This window comes from Triticum dicoccoides, chromosome 3B (genome assembly GCF_002162155.2).
Source record: "Triticum dicoccoides isolate Atlit2015 ecotype Zavitan chromosome 3B, WEW_v2.0, whole genome shotgun sequence".
Taxonomy (NCBI): domain Eukaryota; kingdom Viridiplantae; phylum Streptophyta; class Magnoliopsida; order Poales; family Poaceae; genus Triticum; species Triticum dicoccoides.
In genome coordinates, this window is record NC_041385.1 from 639081864 (window position 1) to 639102437 (window position 20574).

Consider the following 20574-nt stretch of genomic DNA (forward strand, 5'->3'; position numbering starts at 1 on the left):
CCGATAAGGGCCTCCCAATTCGGCGTCCACTTGTTGGAATTCTTGGCCGTCTTCGGGCATGAGCCTTGTGGCTATGGTAGCAGCGCAAGGCTTGCCGATAGCACGCTGCTCTCACAGCCGCCTGAAGACGGTCTTCCTCGAGGAGCGTTGCGTCATCTTGCCGCAGTCGCTCTTGCTCAAGCTCGTCATAAGCGAGCACTCCAGGTGACCCGTATGTGAGTTCCATGGGGAGAACTGCCTCTACCCCATATACCAGGGCAAAGGGTGTCTGGCCGGTGGCTCGATTTGGTGTCGTTCTGATCGACCAAAGAACTGTCGGCAACTCATCAATCTAGCGCTTTCCGCTCTTGTGCAACCTGTCAAAAGTCTTGGTCCTTAGGCCTCGCAGTACTTCAACATTTACCCTCTCTGCCTGGCCATTGCTTCATGGGTGCGCCACGGAAGCGAAACAGACCTTGCTGCCGAGGTCTTGGGTGTATTGCATGAAGGTGTGGCTTGTAAACTGCATGCCATTGTCAGTGATGACTCTGTTCGGCACACCAAAACGGCAGACTAGCCCCTTGAAGAATTTGATGGCTGACTGAGCCGTTACCTTCCTCACTGCTTCCACTTCCAGCCACTTTGTGAACTTGTCGATTACAACATACAAGTACTCAAAGCCCCTGACAGCACGGGGGAAAGGGTCCAGTATGTCGAGCCCCCAAACCGAAAATGGCCAGGAGTCAGGGATTGTTTCAAGGGCTTGAGCTGGCTAATGAAGCTTCTTTGAATGGAACTAGCACGCTTCACACTTGGTTACTAGTGCCGTTGCATCCTGGAGGGCAGTGGGCCAGAAGAAACCTTGCCGGCAAGGGCCCTCGACCCTATGTGGGAGCCACATATGCCTCCATGTATCTCTGCCAACAACTCCAGTCCTTCCTCCCGGGGAATGCACTTAAATTTCACTCCGTTTGGTCTTTTTCTGTACAGAACGTTGTGTAGGACCTTGAAGTATGTCTAGAGAGGGGGTGATTAGACTACTTGCCCAATTAAAAACTTAACCTTTTCCCAATTTTAGTCTTTGGCAGATTTTAGCTATCTTAGCACAAGTCAAGCAATCTTCACACGATTCAAGCAAGCATGCAAAGAGTATATGAGCAGGGAAAATTAAAGCATGCAACTTGCAAGAATGTAAAGGGAAGGATTTGGAGATTTCAAACGCAATTTGAAGACACGGTGATTTTTGAGCCATGGTTCCGATAGGTGGTGCTATCGTACATCCACGTTGATGGAGACTTCAACCCACGATGGGTAACGGTTGCACGAGTCCACGGAGGGCTCCACCCAAAAGGGTCCACGAAGAAGCAACCTTGTTTATCCCACCATGTTCGTCGCCCACGAAGGACTTGCCTCACTAGCGGTAGTTCTTCACGAAGTAGGCGATCTCCTTGCCCTTACAAACTCTTTGGTTCAACTCCATAATCTTGTCGGAGGCTCCCAAGTGACACCTAGCCAATCTAGGAGACACCACTCTCCAAGAAGTAACAAATGGTGTGTTGATGATGAACTCCTTGCTCTTGTGCTTCAAATGATACGAAAGGGAAACAGAGAGTTTACATTGCAATCTCGGTGGGACTGATTGCTCACTTCGGTTAGACCGAAACGTTACGAAGGGAAACAAAGAGATTACAATCCCATCTCGGTGAGACCGAGATCCCTATCGGTCAGACCGATTTGCCTAGGGTTTGTGGCAGTGGCTATGACATCTGAACTCGGTGGCGCCGGATAGAAAGAATCGGTGGGGCCGAGTTAGACTTTAGGTTTAGGTCATATGTGGATGTGAGAAAGTAGTTGAGGGTTTTTGGAGCATATCACTAAGCACATGAAGCAAGAAACTCATCAAGCAACACCTCATCCCTCCTTGATAGTATTCTCTTTTCCTATAGACTCAATGTGATCTTGGATCACTAAAATATAAAATGTAGAGTCTTAAGCTTTTGAGCTTGAGCCAATCCTTTTATGCTTAGTATTTTGAGGGATCCACTTTCCTCATCCATGCCATGCCATTCATTGAGCTTTCCTGAAATATTTGTCTTGGAATAGTATTAGCTCAATGAGCTATATGTTGTTAGGAATTACCAAAACCACCTAGGGGTAGTTGCACTTTCAATCTCCCCCTTTTTGGTAATTGATGACAACATATAGATCAAAGCTTCGACAAATGATAATAAGATTGAAAAACATTGTCGCTTTGAGAAGTATGTTAAGCAAGAGCTCCCCCTAAATTTGTGCAAAGTTTACGATTTGCTTTGGACTACAAATGCACAAGGAATTAGGCTCATGGGTTACTCTTCCATGTCACATACATCTTGGTGGAGCGCTCAAAATAATAAAGATTGAATACATGCACTCATCACCAAGCAAAGTGAATGATCATTTAAAGATAAATGAGATAATGTCATCTAACAAGCATATGTGTAGCTTATGATCAACCACATGATCATCAATGTTTCATAGATAATAGCATAGTATCTCAAGCAAGCAAAGCAAATAAAGTTCAACCACGAAGACAAGAGAGAACAAAAGCAAACTCTCTCTCTCGAAGCCTATGATCTATACATTTTTCTCCCCCTTTGGCAACAAGTTACCAAAAAGTTCCTAGAAAATGCATAGTTCTATTTCGTCTCTCAGGCTTGGTCTTCAGTTGGTGGTGTAGAGATGGCTCCTTGGAGGAAGACTTCAGTTGATGTGGATGGAGCTAAAGGAGTTGGTGCTGGAGCTGGTTGCACTTGAGCTGTAGATGGTGCAGATGAAGTGGCTCTGGTGTCTGTCACAGGCTCTGCAACTGATCTATGAGCTCGAGGCACTCTGGCAAATGCATCTGTAGTTGTCCTGCCCTTCCTCTCCTGCATGTCATCCTGTAGCTGCTCCACAACTGACTGAATCTCAGTTACTTTAACATCTAAGTCATAGAACTTTTGTTCCATGATTCTTTCCAGGCTCTCCTGGTTTTGAGTTGGGTGGCCAACCCTTTCTCAATCCTCAGAGTTGATGCTATTAAGTAAACAAGCTGGTCCTGCTTGCTCTTCAAAAAGTACTCAGATGCCTCCTCTAAAGTTGGCATCTTGGCAGCCTTCTCTTTCTTTGCCTTCTCCTTCTTCTCTTGAGCTTGCATTAATGACGGTTCATTCTCATTCATGATAACATGATTGTCCTCAAAATCTGGATAGATAACAAAGTGTTCCTTATCCAACAGGTATTTGCTTGTACCCATCTTTCAGTTGATCAGCTCCTGGATTTGTGGGGCATACCCACAACTTCTCTTCTGGTCTGCTGCTGTCCTCTTGATTGTCTCAACTATGAGGCTCATGACCTTGAATTTCTGTGGCACATCAAATATGTGTAGAAAATTAATTGCATGCCCTCTGATCATGTTGTGGTCACCTAACTTGGGCAAAAGAGTGTGCCTTAGGATCCAGTTGATTTTTGGCAGCCCTGACAGAAGAAAATGGACAGACCCAAACTTGAAAGTCTCAAGTGCCTTGTCTGGGATCTCCTTATACATGTGTGACATTGAATTGTGATCCTTCTTCTTCTTGGAGTAGACATCCAAGTCATCTTATTTCTCCTCTGGGGCATTGATCAGATTTGCCCATTCCTCAATAGTTGATTGGTACCTTGTACCTTCAAACATCCAGACAATTCTGCCGTCAGGATAAAAATGAGTTGTGGAGTAGAATTGCATAACTAGCTCATCATTCCAGTTTGTGAACTTCTGTCCAACAAACTCATCAACTCCACAAGCCTTGAAGCTGTCAAATACTCGTAAGTAGTGATCCTCATTTTCCTTCATGTATTTCCAATCTACCCACCTCATGTCACAAACTATGGGCTTCTTGTCCAACAGCACAGTCTCATAAAAGTCCTGTTGTTCCTTAGTGTGGAACCTGTAATCAACATCAGTTCTCCTTCTGATTGCATAGGGATCAATCAATCTCCACTGCCTGAGCCCTGCATCCTTTCTCAGGTTCATATTCTCAGCCACTGGATGTGCATCATTGTGGTCTGGAATCTTGGGTTTGAGCTTCCTCAGGACTTGTCCTTCATCATCTTCCTCAGCAGCAACTTCAGGCACTGGGGCCTTGTTCTTCTCAGCAGCTGGTATGCTCCTGGTATTCCTCTTAGGTGCAGACTTGGCCTTGGAGGCATCTTTGGGTGCTTCTTTGGGCTTTGATGATGCAGCCCCTGACCTTATAGCATCACCCATCAGCTTTTGTGCCTTGGGTGCTGGTGCAACAACCACTTCTTCCTCCTCCTCTTCCATCATGGAAGGTTGTCCAACAACTCTGGCCATGGTCTTTCTTACCCTTTCCTTCCTTTTCTTTCCTTCTGCAGCTGGCTCTTTGGGATCAGGTTTCTAAGGTTCTTGTGTCGATCCTCTGACTTTCAGCATTGGTGTCCTCTTGGCAGGGACCTTCCTGTTCAGTCCAGGCTTTGTTGTCTTAGCTGAGCTAGACTCCTTTTTGAGCAATATCTTCTTGGAAGTAGCCTCATCTTCAGCTGCCACATAATCTTCATCTTCAGAGTCTGAGTTTCTCTTCCTCCTGGCTCTTGTGGCTGCTTTGGGAAAATTGCTAGGAGTGCTTCTGCTGCCATCATCTAAGGAACTAGAGGGACTAGTGCCCTCACTCATGCGAACCCGCTCTTCTTCCCGGTTCTGGCTGTCACTTTGGTCTGACATGCTGCAAAAACTGACTGCTGACCCTGTGAATAGATGTAGTTGAGATAGAATGGATGAGCATCACAAAATGCAGAGATTTTTGCAAAAGAATGACTCAAAAACTTAGTTTTAGTTTTCCACAGAAAGCATTTCGGATCAACCGATTTGCAAACTCGGTGATACCGAAGCTGCTTTTGGAACCTAAACTAGTGATCTCGGTCAGACCGAGTCACAGTTCGGTGGCACCGAGACTGCTAGGGTTTCACAGAATTCTAAAATCGGTTACACCAATTTGCAATTCTTGGTCAGACCGAGAATCACTTGTGCAATGGCCTTAGCCGAATCGGTGGAACCGAGTTTTTCAACTCGATGGTCCGAGATGGTTTCGGCGGAAACCTAACCCTAAATTTTCAAATGGCATCTATTCAAAGGATTGTTTTGACTGGATAGAAGTGTTTCAATCGTGGCAAGAATCATAATGAACACAATGTGCTAGGAATTGGACGGGGATAGCACTGTGATCGAGTCCATACCCTAGTTTGGCGATGAACTCGCTATGGCGGCAACGGCGGGGATGAATTCCGTTGACAGCGGCGGAGACCAGCGACTGGAGGCGGCTGGCGATGAAGTCGATGATCCGGAGACCTAGGAGGCAGAGCGAGCTATGCGCGGGTGAAGGGGTTTGGAGAAGTTTTCCAAATTTTTGCCCGTGTGTATATATAGCCCGACCCTGTCGGTGTGACCGAGTGGAGCAACTCGGTGGCACCGAAATGCATTACTATTGACAGTTGCAGCAAATCGGTGAGACCGAAAAGTTCAAATGGGTTGCACCGAGATTGAAAACCTAGATCGACTTAGTGATCTCGGTATGACCGAAATGGAAGAATCGGTCATACCGAAATACACAAAGAAGTTTTGGAAGTTTAAGTCCATGACGAATCGGGGACTCCCAGTGCTCCTCACATAGAGTGGTTTGAATCTGACTTGATCAAATTTTGTGATGTAGCATGAATAGAGTTTGAGACGAGAAAAGCATAGATAGCTAGAGAAGGTTCTTAGGCATTCTTGTTCATCCACTTGGCAAAAGAAAAAGAAGTCAATCAATCAAAGCAACAAGTGGATGTCCTTGAATAAGTTAAATATGCAACCAACATGCTCACACAATAAAATGGCAAATAAAATATGTGGCAAAGCATGCACAACCAATTCTAGCATCTATCAAACACTTGGCGATGACTAGGTCATCTATATATGAGTATATTGACTTAGGAGTCAAATGAGAAGATTTGATCATAGGTCATACTCATCGTTTAAGCTCAAGTGGGGTTACCAGTTTTACGTAATGCATTGATGTGTTCACGTCATTAGAGTTGCTTTGACTCAATTCATAGAGTTAAGCTCCCCCTAGATGTGAGATCCCCCCTTAGAGGGATGAACTAACCATGGGTTTTGTCGATGATGACTTCATGTAGGTGTTGAAGACGTGGATGCTCAATGTTGATGTAGATCATTTGGAGCTATCCTTTGGAGTGAGTTGCACTTTCAATACCTATACGGGTTAGTCCCACAAGGAACAAACAAGTATATCCATAGACATAGAGTGATGCACACACAAGATGATGTCCATGAAAGCATTAGGTTACCTTGTCCCTTGCCTTACTAACATGAGGGTTTGTGACTCCTTGAACTAGTGCAAGATGTGGAAGTTGATTGCACTTGTCCTTGCCATAATGATATGAGTGAAGAATGTTGGTGGAGTCACCCTCAAGAACTCTCTAGTTCTTCTTCTTCAGGATCCACATCATCTTGATGGGAATCCTTGGAGTTGTGGTCGTTCTTGATGAAGTAGAACTTGACATAGTCTTGGGAACCCACTTGACCAAGGCCTTATGAGCTTCTTCAAATGCATCAATCTCCTCATGAAGCTTGTCCTTGCCTTTGTTCTTGTGGTCTTGTGGTGGAAGATCATCTTGAGCTTGTGTCCCTCTGAAGGAAGTAGGATCATACTTCTCTTGTTGAGGAACAAACTTCGTCTTGGGATATTGATCTTCTTCCCACTCAACTCCATCGGCATTGAACTTTCGTTCAAAACCAACACCTTGGTTCTTCCGGTGCCTTCCTTGCTTGCGTACAATTTCCTCGAATTTCTTACTCCCGGCAAGGCTCTTGTAAACACCTTTCTCTATAATTCCCTTCAATAAGATATTTTATTGCTCAAGTTTAACTTGGCTAAGAGAATTTTTAGTGGAATCAAGAGAACTACTAGAAGCAACAATATTGGATTTAGCATGATTATTGTTACTACTAGAGGAAGAATCCTTCCTGTTCTTGTTACTAGACTTGACTTGAGGCATGTAAGTAGATAAGAGTAAACGCTTGGCAATGTAAGAAGAACTTTTCTTGCGAAGATCATCATTGATTGCTTTTAAGAACTCATGCTCTTGCTCAAGATTGAGCTTTTCAAAGCGTAACTTCTCATGAGTCCTCAAAAGTTCTCGATGATCCCCTAAGATAGTTTCATGAGCTAACTTAAGAGTGTTTAGTTCTTTAGTTAGAATATCAATCTTCTCCTTATCATTGGCATTCGTTTTATCTTGCTTAGCATGATTAATTGACGTTTCATCATAGTATTCATCACTAGAGTTGTCAATAAGTAAATCATCATCACCTAGCAAGTCATATTCATCACTATTGAAATCAACATACTTGGGGTGAGTTACCTTAGGGCCTTTATCCATGAAGCATCTTCCAATTCCTTCATTTGGTGAATCAAATATGTCGTAGGAGTTGGTCGACACAAGTGCTAGACCGGCAACACCTTCATCTTGAGTATGTCCGGAGTCGGAGTGATAGCTTCTCTCGGAGTGATGTTCAGAGTCGGAACCGGATACCCATTCACCAACATGAGCTTGATGTCTTCGTTTTGTGTAGCTCTTTGATGACTAGTCCTTCCTTTCCGAATCTTTGCTTCTCCGGGATGTTCTTCGTTCATAACGATCATCTCCACTCCTCCTCTCTCTTGGCGGTGATTCTTCTCTTCTACTTCTTCTTTTGTAGGGTGTTGTACACTCATTGGAATAGTGTCCGGGTCTCCCACAATTGTAGCAATTGCGCTCTTGACTGGAAGATCTTTTATCATGGTAAGACCTTGAATTGGAGCTTCTTTCTTTGCTTCTACTCTTGTAGAATTTTTTGAAGTTTTTCACCATTAAGCTCAATTCTTCATTGAAGGTTTGTTTCTCACTTGATGATGTAGGGGCTTCACATGAGGCTTTGTAAGCACCACTTGACTTGTTGTGAAGTTCCTCCTTATCCTTGAGTGACATCTCATGAGCAACAATTCTTCCAATGACCTCCGTTGGCTTGAGATTCTTGTAGTTGGGCATCATTTGGATCAACGTGCACATGGTATCATATTTTCCATCCAATGCTCTTAGGATCTTCTTGATGATGAATTTGTCGGTCATCTCTTCACTTCCTAAGCCCGCAATCTCATTTGTGATAAAAGCAAGCCTAGAGTACATTTCAGCGACAGCTTCACCATCCTTCATTTTCAACTTGTCAAGTTGACTTTGGAGCACATCCAACTTGGATTCCTTGACGGAGTCGGTACCTTCATGCATATCAATCAAAGTATCCCAGATTTCCTTTGCATTCTCAAGTCGGATGATTTTGTTGAATTCTTCGGGGCACAGTCCGTTGAAGAGGATATCACAAGCTTGAGCGTTGTATTGCAGCATCTTCAATTCATCCGCACTAGCTTCATGGTTCGGTTCCCTCCCATTAAAGAATTCACCTTGCAAGCCAATAAACACAATAGCCCAAACGATGGGGTTATGTCCGAGAATATGCATTTTCATCTTATGCTTCCAACTAGCAAAATTAGTACCATCAAAGTAAGGACCTCTATGGTGACAATTTCCCTCGCTAGATGCCATACTCTCCTAGGTTGTGAAACCAAGGCTATGACCACCAAAATCTATGGAAATCAAAGCAAATGGATACCAAAGCTCTGATACCACTTGTAGGACCTTGAAGTATGTCTAGAGGGGGGGGGTGATTAGACTACTTGACCAATTAAAAACTTACCCTTTTCCCAATTTTTGTCTTTGGCGGATTTTAGCTATCTTAGCACAAGTCAAGCAATCTTCACACGATTCAAGCAAGCATGCACAGAGTATATGAGCAGCGGAAATTAAAGCATGCAACTTGCAAGAATGTAAAGGGAAGGGTTTGGAGATTTCAAACGCAATTTGAAGACACGGTGATTTTTGAGCTGTGGTTCCGATAGGTGGTGCTATCGTACATCCATGATGATGGAGACTTCAACCCACGAAGGGTAATGGTTGTGCGAGTCCACGGAGGGCTCCACCCAAAAGGGTCCACGAAGAAGCAACCTTGTCTATCCCACCATGGCCGTCGCCCACGAAGGACTTGCCTCACTAGCGGTAGATCTTCACGAAGTAGGCGATCTCCTTGCCCTTACAAACTCCTTGGTTTAACTCCACAATCTTGTCGGAGGCTCCCAAGTGACACCTAGCCAATCTAGGAGACACCACTCTCCAAGAAGTAACAAATGGTGTGTTGATGATGAACTCCTTGCTCTTGTGCTTCAAATGATAGTCTCCCCAACACTCAACTCTCTCTCACAGGATTTGGATCTGGTGGAAAGAAGATTTGAGTGGAAAGCAACTTGGGGAAGGCTAGAGATCAATATTTATATGGTAGGAATGGAATATCTTGGCCTCAACACATGAGTAGGTAGTTATCTCTCAGAAATGGTAAGTTGGAAGTGTAGGTTTGTTCTGATGGCTCTCTCCACGAATGAAGAGGAGGTGGAGGGGTATATATAGCCTCCACACAAAATCTAACCGTTACACACAATTTACCAATCTCGGTGGGACCGAATCAACAAACTCGGTCGGATTGATTCAGTAAACCTAGTGACTGTTACTGATTTCGGTGGGACCGACATGCAACTCGGTAGGACCGATATGGTTAGGGTTAGGGCATAACTTAATCTCGGTGAGACCGATTTTGGTAATTAGCTAACCAGAGAGTTGGTCAGGTAAACTCGGTGGGACCGATTCGCTCTTTTCGGTGAGACCGAAATGCTACGGAAGGGAAACAGAGAGTTTACATTGCAATCTCGGTGGGACTGATCGCTCACTTCGGTTAGACCGAAACATTACGAAGGGAAACAGAGAGATTACAATCCCATCTCGGTGAGACCGAGATCCCTATCGGTGAGACCGATTTGCCTAGGGTTTGTGGCAGTGGCTATGACATCTGAACTCGGTGGTGCCGGATAGAAAGAATCGGTGGGGCCGAGTTAGACTTTAGGTTTAGGTCATATGTGGATGTGAGAAAGTAGTTGAGGATTTTTGGAGCATATCACCAAGCACTTGAAGCAAGAAACTCATCAAGCAACACCTCATCCCTCCTTGATAGTATTGGCTTTTCCTATAGACTCAATGTGATCTTGGATCACTAAAATATAAAATCTAGAGTCTTGAGCTTTTGAGCTTGAGCCAATCCTTTTATCCTTAGTATTTTGAGGGATCCACTTTCCTCATCCATGCCATGCCATTCATTGAGCTTTCCTGAAATATTTGTCTTGGAATAGTATTAGCTCAATGAGCTATATGTTGTTTGGAATTACCAAAACCACCTAGGGATAGTTGCACTTTCACGTTGTCAACAAACTGATACATGGCAGACCAACGGGCTACTTTCTCTGCTTCTTCCTGCTCCTCAGGAAGCTCCCCTATTTGGAGGAATCGAACGGTATGCTGTGCCCATGCCGGAGCTTAGGGCTCGGTGGCAAGGACTAAAGGCATTTCCTCTACCATGGGAGCAGTTGTCTCTACGGCCAGGGCTTGACGCCCTATCGGTGTTGGTTGCCCCACGGCAGGCTCAGTGTCCACGGCAACATCTTTGCCGGTAGCTCCTGGGACCTTGGTGGGAAAGTACTTGTCGGGGCCTGATTTCCTCCGCTTGTTCTGCTCTATTGATGGTTCTACGAATCGTTGAGTTAACCGAAGCACAAAGGTACCTGGTTCCATAGGTAGTTTGAAGGCAGCGTGCTTCGACAGGTAGTCGGTGATGTCGTTCTCCACTTGGGGGACATGCTCTGCCTGTATACCGTCAAAACACTCCTCCAGCTTCCTCACCTGATCCACGTAGGCCTCCATCATCGGGCTTTCATAATACTTGTTAACTTGCCTAACGACAAGCTGTGAGTCATCCCTGACGATGAGCTTCTTGATCGTGAGGTTTGTCGCGATCCTGAGACTGGCAAGCAACCCCTCGTACTCAGCAGTGTTGTTCGTCGACATCTCCCTAGGAAAGTGCATCTGGATTACATACTTGAGGTGCTCTCTGGTGGGTGCTACGAGCAGCACACAAGCACCGGTGCCTTGCAGCGAGAAAGCCCCGTCAAAGTACATAACCCAGTTGCGACTTGTTTCCTTGCCGGGAAGAGTGGTCTCCTCGATCTCTTCGTCGGGCGTCGAGGTACACTCTGCAATGAACTCCGCCAAGACTCTGCTCTGGATCATCGAGGTACTTTCAAACTTCAAACCAAAGTTTGACAACTCCAAGGCCCATTCCACAATCCTCCTGGTTGTATCTGGATTATGCAGTATCCGTTGAGGGAGTCCTGGATAAGGGGGTATCCGGACAACAGGACTGTATACTTTGGCCCGAATGTTGGACTATGAAGATACAAGATTGAAGACTTTGTCCCGTGTCTGGATGGGACTCTCCTTGGCGTGGAAGGCAAGCTTGGCGATTCGGATGTAGATCTCCTCCTCTGTAAACCGACTCTGTGTAACCCTAGCCCTCTACAGTGTCTATATAAACCGGAGGGTTTAGTCCGTAGGACTCATTATCATCAATAACAATCATGCCATAGGCTAGCCTCTAGGGTTTAGCATCTCTGATCTCGTGGTAGATCAACTCTTGTAATACTCATATCATCAAGATCAATCAAGCAGGAAGTAGGGTATTACCTCCATCGAGAGGGCCCGAACCTGGGTAAACATCGTGTCCCCAGCCTCCTGTTACCATTAGCCTTAGATGCACAGTTTGGGACCTCCTACCCGAGATCCGTCGGTTTTGACACCGACATTGGTGCTTTCATTCAGAGTTCCTCTGTGTCGTAGCGATAAGGCTTTATGGCTCGTCTCGTTGTCAAGGAAAACATCACCTCTGGGGGAGCCCTGGCTTTAGGCCAAACTCTCTGGCTGGGCGGCTTCGTTATGACCGCCCGATTGGCTGTGGCACCGACAATCACTTCTCAGGTCTTTAAAAAGAGCCTCCATGTTAATTCGGAATCTGTCGAACAGATGGATCCAATGGAGCTCTTCTCCCTCAATGAGCTCTTGGATCGCATCGCCGCCCTGGGCGTCGCTACGGACTATGACCGGATCGGGCTTAAACCTAATCAAAGGGAGATTCACTCTCCACTGGTCACCCATGAGATAGCGGTAGTGGAAGAACATCATCCTAATTCTCCCTCCACTTTGAGGACGAACTATGTCCGGATTTCCGAGCTCTCCGAGCCAGACACCCGCTCACGGGAGGACATGACCCCGGTCTCGGACTCAAGATCGGGGGGCGGGCCGAAGAAATCGGGCAACGCCCCAGACCCCGAGCCATTAAGCTCGGAAGCTTCTTTGCCCGTGGGTCCCAGATCGGGTCGGGATTCAGATTCAAATCCGCCCACCCACCTAGATTTATCCAATCTTTCCCATATCAGACAAGAGCCCCAAGAAACAGTACATCATTACTGGGCCAGATTCCTCCTTGTGATAAACTGGGTCAAGGACTGTTGTGAGGTAGACGCAATCTCCCTCTTTTGCAAAAATTGCACGGACAAAGGGATTCTCAATGCTATAAGTCGCCGTGACATAGTACACTTCGCTGACTTAGCGGCCATAGTGCAAAAGTACTGCACGATGGAAAGCGCCTGGAAAACCCAAACAAGTTTCTGGGACAGTCCGGCTCTAGCCAAAACCCCTGTCCAAACTAAAAGGGTAAACTCTCGTAAGTCACCCGATTCAAGTACCAAAAAACAAAGCCCGCCGCAAGGCACGGAACCGTATTGGAAGAATGGCTAAACGGGCCGTGCAAGATTCATAGCACACCGGATACTACGCCAACGCATAGCCTTAGAGCATGTTGGATACTCCGGCAGGCAGCAAAAAGTGGCGAGGATCTCCTCATAAAACATCCCACCGGAGACAACAATACGGTATTTACAGTCTTCGAGACTTTCACCTCAAATAATAGGCGCAAGCGAGCTCAGCACAGCCTCACAGAAGTTTGCCACGTGGCAACAATAAACCCATGGAACGACACGGCTATAACCTACAATGCAAGTGACGAACCCCAATTCCGGACAGTCCGAGCACCAGCCGCTTTGGTCCTTAGCCCAATCGTGGATGGCTTCAGGCTTACTAAAGTGCTCATGGACGGCGGAAGCGGACTAAACCTCATCTATGAGGAAACCCTTAACAAGATGGAAATTGACAAGATCCGCATCGAACGAAGCAGCACGACCTTCAGGGGAATCATCCCTAGTCGAGAGGCACAATGCACGGGAAAAATCACAGTGGATGTGGTATTCGGCACGCCGGAGAATTACAGGTTCGAAGAAATTACATTCCAAGTAGCCCCGTTCAGCCTCGGATCCCACGCCCTCCTGGGGCGGGACGCATTCACGAGTTTTCAGGCTATACCCCATTACGGGTACATGAAGCTCAAAATGCCCGGGCCCAACGGAATCATCACTCTAGCTAGTGATCCGGACGTCGCACTCCGTGCTAAAAACAAAACTGCCGCCCTCGCCATAGAGGCATTATCAGAAGCCCTCACGGCCAAAGAACTAACAACACTGCAAGCAACAGTGGACAGAGACGACGTGATACTCGACAAACGACCTAAATCCACCTCCTTCAAGCCAGTGGACGAGATAATGAAATTCCAGGTCCACCCAACGGACCCTTCGAAGACAACTTCCATAGGGACACAGCTGAACCCCACAATAGACACTGCACTGCGAGACTTCCTGCGTGAAAATTGGGATATTTTCGCCTGGCATCCTTCAGACATGCCGGGCATCCCACGCAGGCTGGCCGAACACAGCCTCAATATACTGAAAGGATATAACCCAGTCAAGCAGACTTTCAGACGCTTCTCAGAGCCTAAGCGGCAAGCCACGGGAGAAGAGCTAGCCAAGCTACTCGAGGCCGGATTCATCAGAGACATCAAACATCCGGATTGGCTAGCGAACTTGGTACTGGTACCAAAAAAGGACAAATCCTGGCACTTGTGCGTCGATTTCAAAGACCTCAATAAAGCTTGCCCTAAGGATCCCTTCCCCCTCCCCCGCATTGGTCATATAATCGATGCCACTGCAGGACACGACTCATTGTGTTTCCTCGACGCATACTCCAGATACCATCAAATAAAGATGGCGGAGTCCGACCAGGCTGCAACAGCCTTTATCACTTTGTACGGCCCCTTCTATTTCAACACCATGCCCTTCAGGCTCAAAAACACCGGCGCAACTTATCAACGCATGATTCAGACATGCCTGGAAAAACAAATCGACAAGACAGTAGAGGCCTACGTAGACGACGTGGTCATCAAAACAAGTTACGTCGAAACTTTAATAGATGACTTGAGGCTTACGTTCGATAATCTCCGAACATACGACATCAAGCTCAACCCGGAGAAGTGTGTCTTCGGAGTACCCTCCAGAAAATTGCTCGGCTTCATCGTTTCCAATAGAGGAATTGAAGCCAATCCGACAAAAATCTGAGCTCTATCGCAGTTGGCTATCCCAACATACCTCAAGCAAATCCAGAAATTAACTGGATGTGTGGCTACCTTAAGCCGCTTGCTACCTCTTGAGCACTGCGTTGGATTTCCCCGAAGAGGAGAGGATGATGCAGTAAAGTAGCGTAAGTATTTCCCTCAGTTTTTGAGAACCAAGGTATCAATCCAGTAGGAGATCACGCACGAGTCCCTCGTACCTACACAAAACGATAGCTACTTGCAACCAACGCGATTAGGGGTTGTCAATCCCTTCACGGTCTCTTACGAGGTTGAGATCTGATAGAGATGATAAATAATATTTTTGGTATTTTTGATATAGAGATGCAAAGTAAAAAGTAAAAGGCAAAGTAAAAACAAATCAAGTAATAAATTAATGGAGATTGATATGATGAAAATAGACCCGGGGGCCATAGGTTTCACTAGTGGCTTCTCTCAAGAGCATAAGTATTCTACGGTGGGTGAACAAATTATTGTTGACCAATTGATAGAAAAGCGAATAATTATGAGATTATCTAGGTATGATCATGTATATAGCCATCACGTCCAAAACAAGTAGATCGAAATGATTCTGCATCTACTACTATTACTCCACTCATCGACCGCTATCCAGCATGCATCTAGAGTATTAAGTTAAAAAAAGAGTAACATCTTAAGCAAGATGACATGATGTAGAGGGATAAATTCATGCAATACGATAAAAAACCCATCTTGTTATCCTTGATGGCAACAATACAATACGTGCCTTGCAACCCTTTCTGTCACTGGGTAAGGACACCGCAAGATTGAACCCAAAGCTAAAGACTTCTCCCATTGCAAGAACTACCAATCTAGTTGGCCAAACCAAACGGATAATTCGAAGAGACTTGCAAAGATAACTCAATCATACATAAAAGAATTCAGAGAAGAATCAAATATTGTTCATAGATAAGTTGGATCATAAACCCACAATTCTTCGGTCTCAACAAACACACCGCAAAAAGAAGATTACATCGAATAGATCTCCACAAGAGAGGGGGAGAACATTGTATTGAGATCCAAAACGAGAGAAGAAGCCATATAGCTACTAGCTATGGACCCGAAGGTCTGAAGTAAACTACTCACACTTCATCGGAAAGGCTATGATGTTGATGTACAAGCCCTCCGTGGTAGATGCCCTCTCCGGCGGAGCTCCGGAACAGGTCCCAAGATGGGATCTCGCGGATACAGAAAGTTGCGGCAGTGGAATTAGGTTTTTGGCTCCGTATCTGATCTGACGGGGGTACGTAGGTATATATAGGAGGAAGGAGTACGTCGGTGGAGCAACAGGGGGCCCATGAGGCAGGGGGCGCTCCCAGGGGGGTGCCCTCCACCCTCGTGACCGCCTCTGGCACTTCTTGGAGTAGGGTGCAAGTCTCCTGGATCACGTTCGGTGAGAAAATCATGTTCCCGAAGGTTTTATTCCGTTTGGACTCCGTTTGATATTTTGTTTCTTCGAAATACTGAAATAGGCAAAAAAACAGCAATTCTAGGCTGGGCCTCCGGTTAATAGGTTAGTCCCAAAAATAATATGAAAGTGGAAAATAAAGCCCAATATAGTCCAAAACAATAGGTAAAGTAGCATGGAGCAATCAAAAATTATAGATACATTGGAGACGTATCAAGCATCCCCAAGCTTAATTCCTTCTCGTCCTCGAGTAGGTAAATGATAAAAAAGAATTTTGGATGCGGAGTGATACGTTGGCATAATTTCAATGTAAATCTTCTTAATTATGACATAAATATTCAGATCCGAAAGATTCAAGACAAAAGTTCATATTGACATAAAAGTAATAATACTTCAAGCATACAAATTAAAGCAATCATGTCTTCTCAAAATAGCATGGTTAAAGAAAGTTATCCCTACAAAATCATATAGTCTGGGTATGCTCTATCTTCATCACACAAAGTATTTAATCATGCACAACCCCGATGACGAGCCAAGCAATTGTTTCATACTTTAGAAATCTCAAAGTTTTTCAACTTTCACGCAATACATGAGCGTGAGCCATGGACATAGCACTATAGGTGGAATAGAATGGTGGTTGTGGAGAAGACAAAAAAAGAGAAGATAGTCTCACATCAACTAGGCGTATCACTGGGCTATGGAGATGCCCATCAATAGATATCAATGTGAGTGAGTAGGGATTGCCATGCAAAGGATGCACTAGAGCTATAAGTATACGAAAGCTCAACAAAAGAAACTAAGTGGGTGTGCATCCAACTTGCTTTCTCACGAAGACCTAGGGCACTTTTGAGGAAGTCCATGATTGGAATATACAAGCCAAGTTCTATAATGAAAAATTCCCACTAGTATATGAAAGTGACAACATACGAGACTCTCTATCATGAAGATCATGGTGCTACTTTGAAGCACAAGTGTGGAAAAGGATAGTAGCATTGTCCCTTTTCTCTTTTTTCTCTCATTTTTTTGGCCTTTCTTTTCTTTTCTTTTCTTTTTTTATGGCCACTCTTTTCTTTTTTTCGTCCGGAGTCTCATCCCGACTTATGGGGGAATCATAGTCTCCATCATCCTTTCCTCACTGGGACAATGCTCTAATAATGATGATCATCACACTTTTATTTTTTTCTTACAACTCAACAATTACAACTCGATACTTAGAACAACATATGGCTCTATATGAATGCCTCCGGCGGTGTACCGGGATATGCAATGAATCATGAGTGACATGTATGAAAATTATGAAGGTGGCCTTGCCACAAATACAATGTCAACTACATGTTCATGCAAAAAGCAATATTACAAAAGTAATGCATGTCATATGAACGGAACGGTGGAGAGTTGCATGGCAATATATCTCGGAATGGCTATGGAAATGCCATGATAGGTAGGTATGGTGGCTGTTTTGAGGAAGGTATATGGTAGGTATATGATACCGGCAAAAAGTGCGCGGTATTAGAGAGGCTAGCAATGGTGGAAGGGTGAGAGTGCGTATAATCCATGGACTCAACATTAATCAAAAGAACTCATGCACTTGTTGCAAAAATTTAGAAGTCATCAAAAACCAAAGCACTAAACGCATACTCCTAGGGGGATAGATTGGTAGGAAAAGACCATCGCTCGTCCCCGACTGCCACTCATAAGGAAGACAATCAATAAATAAAATTGTACTCCGACTTCATCACAAAGCGGTTCACCATACATGCATGCTACGGGAATCACAAACTTCAACACAAGCATTCTTTAAATTCATAATCACCCCAACTAGCATTGCTTTGAAATTATCACCTCCATATCTCAAAACAATTATCAAGCATCAAACTTATCTTAGTATTCAATGCACTCAAAAGAAAGTTTCACAAATCTTGAATACCAAGTACATTAACATTAAGCAAATTACCATGCTATTAATAACTCTCAAAATAATCTAAGTGAAGCATGAGAGATCAATTGTTTCTTTAAAACAAATCCACCACCGTGCTCTAAAAGATCTAAGTGAAGCACTAGAGCAAAAATTATTACGCTCAAAAGATATAAGTGAAGCATTATGAGCAAAACTATCAAGCTCAAAAGATATAAGTGAAGCACATAGAGTATTCTAGCAAATAACAAATCATGTATGGCTCTCTCAAAAGGTGTGTACAGCAAGGATGATTGTGGCAAACTAACAAGCAAAGACGCAAATAATACAAGATGCTCCAAGCAAAACACATGACATGTGGTGAATAAAAATATAGCTCCAAGTAAATTACCGATGGAAGTAGACGAAAGATGGGATGCCTTCCGAGGCATCCCCAAGCTTTGACTTTTTGGTGTCCTTGGATTATCTTGGGGGTTCCATGGGCATCCCCAAGCTTAGGCTCTTGCCACTCTTTGTTCCATAATCCATCAAAAGAATTCACCCAAAACTTGAAAACTTCACAACACAAAACTCAATAGAAATCTCGTGAGCTCCGTTAGTGAAAGAAAACAAAAGACTACTTTAAGGTACTGTAATAAACTCATTCTTTATTTATATTGGTGTTAAACCTACTGTATTCCAACTGCCTTATGGTTTATAAACTAATTTATTAGCCATAGATGCATTGAAATAAGCAAACAACACACGAAAAACAGAATCTGTCAAAAACAGAACAGTCTGTAGCAATTTGTAACTAACGCAAACTTCTGGAACACTAAAAATTCTACCAAACTAGGACGTACTGGAAAATTTGTTTATTGATCAGCAGCAAAAAGAATAATGCAAAATCTCATTCTGTGATTTATTGATTTTTTTCTCGTGAGCGCAAAGTTTCTGTTTTTCAGCAGAATCAAATCAACTATCATCATAGCTTATCCCATAGGTTCTACTTGGCACAAACACTAATTAAAACATAAAACCACATATAAACAGAAAGTAGATGGATTATTTATTCCTAAACAGAAGCAAAAACAAAAAACACAAAATAAAATTGGGTTGCCTCCCAACAAGCGCTATCGTTTAACGCCCTTAGCTAGGCATAAAAGCAAGGATAGATCTAAGTTTTGCCATCTTTGGTAGGCAATCCATAAGTGGCTCTCATGATAGATTCATATGGTAATTTTATTTTCTTTCTAGGGAAGTTTTCCATACCCTTTCTCAAGGGAAATTGGAATCTAATATTCCCTTCCTTCATATCAATAATCGCACCAATCGTTCTAAGGAAAGGTCTACCAAGAATAATAGGACATGAAGGATTGCAATCTATATCAAGAACGATAAAATCTACGGGCACATAATTCCTATTTGCAACAATAAGAACATCATTAATTCTTCCCATAGGCTTTTTAATAGTGGAATCCGCAAGATGCAAGTTTAGAGAGCAATCTTCAAAGTCACGGAAATCTAGCGAATCACACAAAGTTTTGGGAATAGTGGAGACACTAGCACCCAAATCACACAAGGCATGAAACTCATAATCTTTAATTTTAATTTTGATAGTAGGTTCCCACTCATCATAGAGTTTTCTAGGGATAGAAACTTTCAACTCAAGTTTTTCTTCATAAGATTGCATCAAGGCATCAACAATGTGTTCGGTAAAGGCCTCATTTTGACTATAAGCATGAGGAGAATCTAGCACGGATTGCAACAAGGAAATACAACCAATCAAAGAGCAATTTTCATAATTAAATTCCTTGAGATCCAAAATAGTGGGTTTAGCAACATCAAGATTTTTATTTCTTTCAATCCCACTTTCATCAATTTCATCATCAAGATCTAGAAACTCCGAATTCTTAGAATGCCTTCTAGGTAAAGGAAGATCATATTCAGTTTCATCAAGATTCATATTGCAAAACAAAGATTTAATAGGGGACACATAAATAACTTTTAGATCTTCATCTTGATTTTCATATGAATTCGGTTTAGCGGCCATCTTATTAACTAAGGTAGCTTGCATATCTGAAATTTCAGCGGTCATCTTTTCAAGACAAGCAATTTGAGCTCTTATACCATCGAATTCTTTAGACATATCATCGAGTTCTTTATTCATAAAACTCATAAAACATTTTTGTTCTTTAAGCTCGTTTCTAAAGAAATTATTATGGTCAAATTGCAAAACCTTTAACTTTCTGACATTACTTTCGATCTCCTCTAGCCTTCTAAGGTGAAGATCACCAAATTTAGGGAGAGCCATTGTGACAAGTAAGTAGACTAACATACGAGCAAACAAAAAGACAAACGAAAAAGGCGAAAGAGAAAGAGAGGAGGAGATTGGGAAAGAGAGGGCGAAAAAACAGCAAGGGTGAAGTGGGGGAGAGGAAAACGAGAGGCAAATAATGTAATGCGACAGATAGGGATTGTGATGGGTACTTGGTATGGTTGACTTTTGCCCAAACTCCCCGGCAACGGCGCCAGAAATTCTTCTTCCTACCTCTTGAGCACTGCGTTGGATTTCCCCGAAGAGGATAGGATGATGCAGTAAAGTAGCGTAAGTATTTCCCTCAGTTTTTGAGAACCAAGGTATCAATCCAGTAGGAGATCACGCACGAGTCCCTCGTACCTACACAAAACGATAGCTACTCGCAACCAACG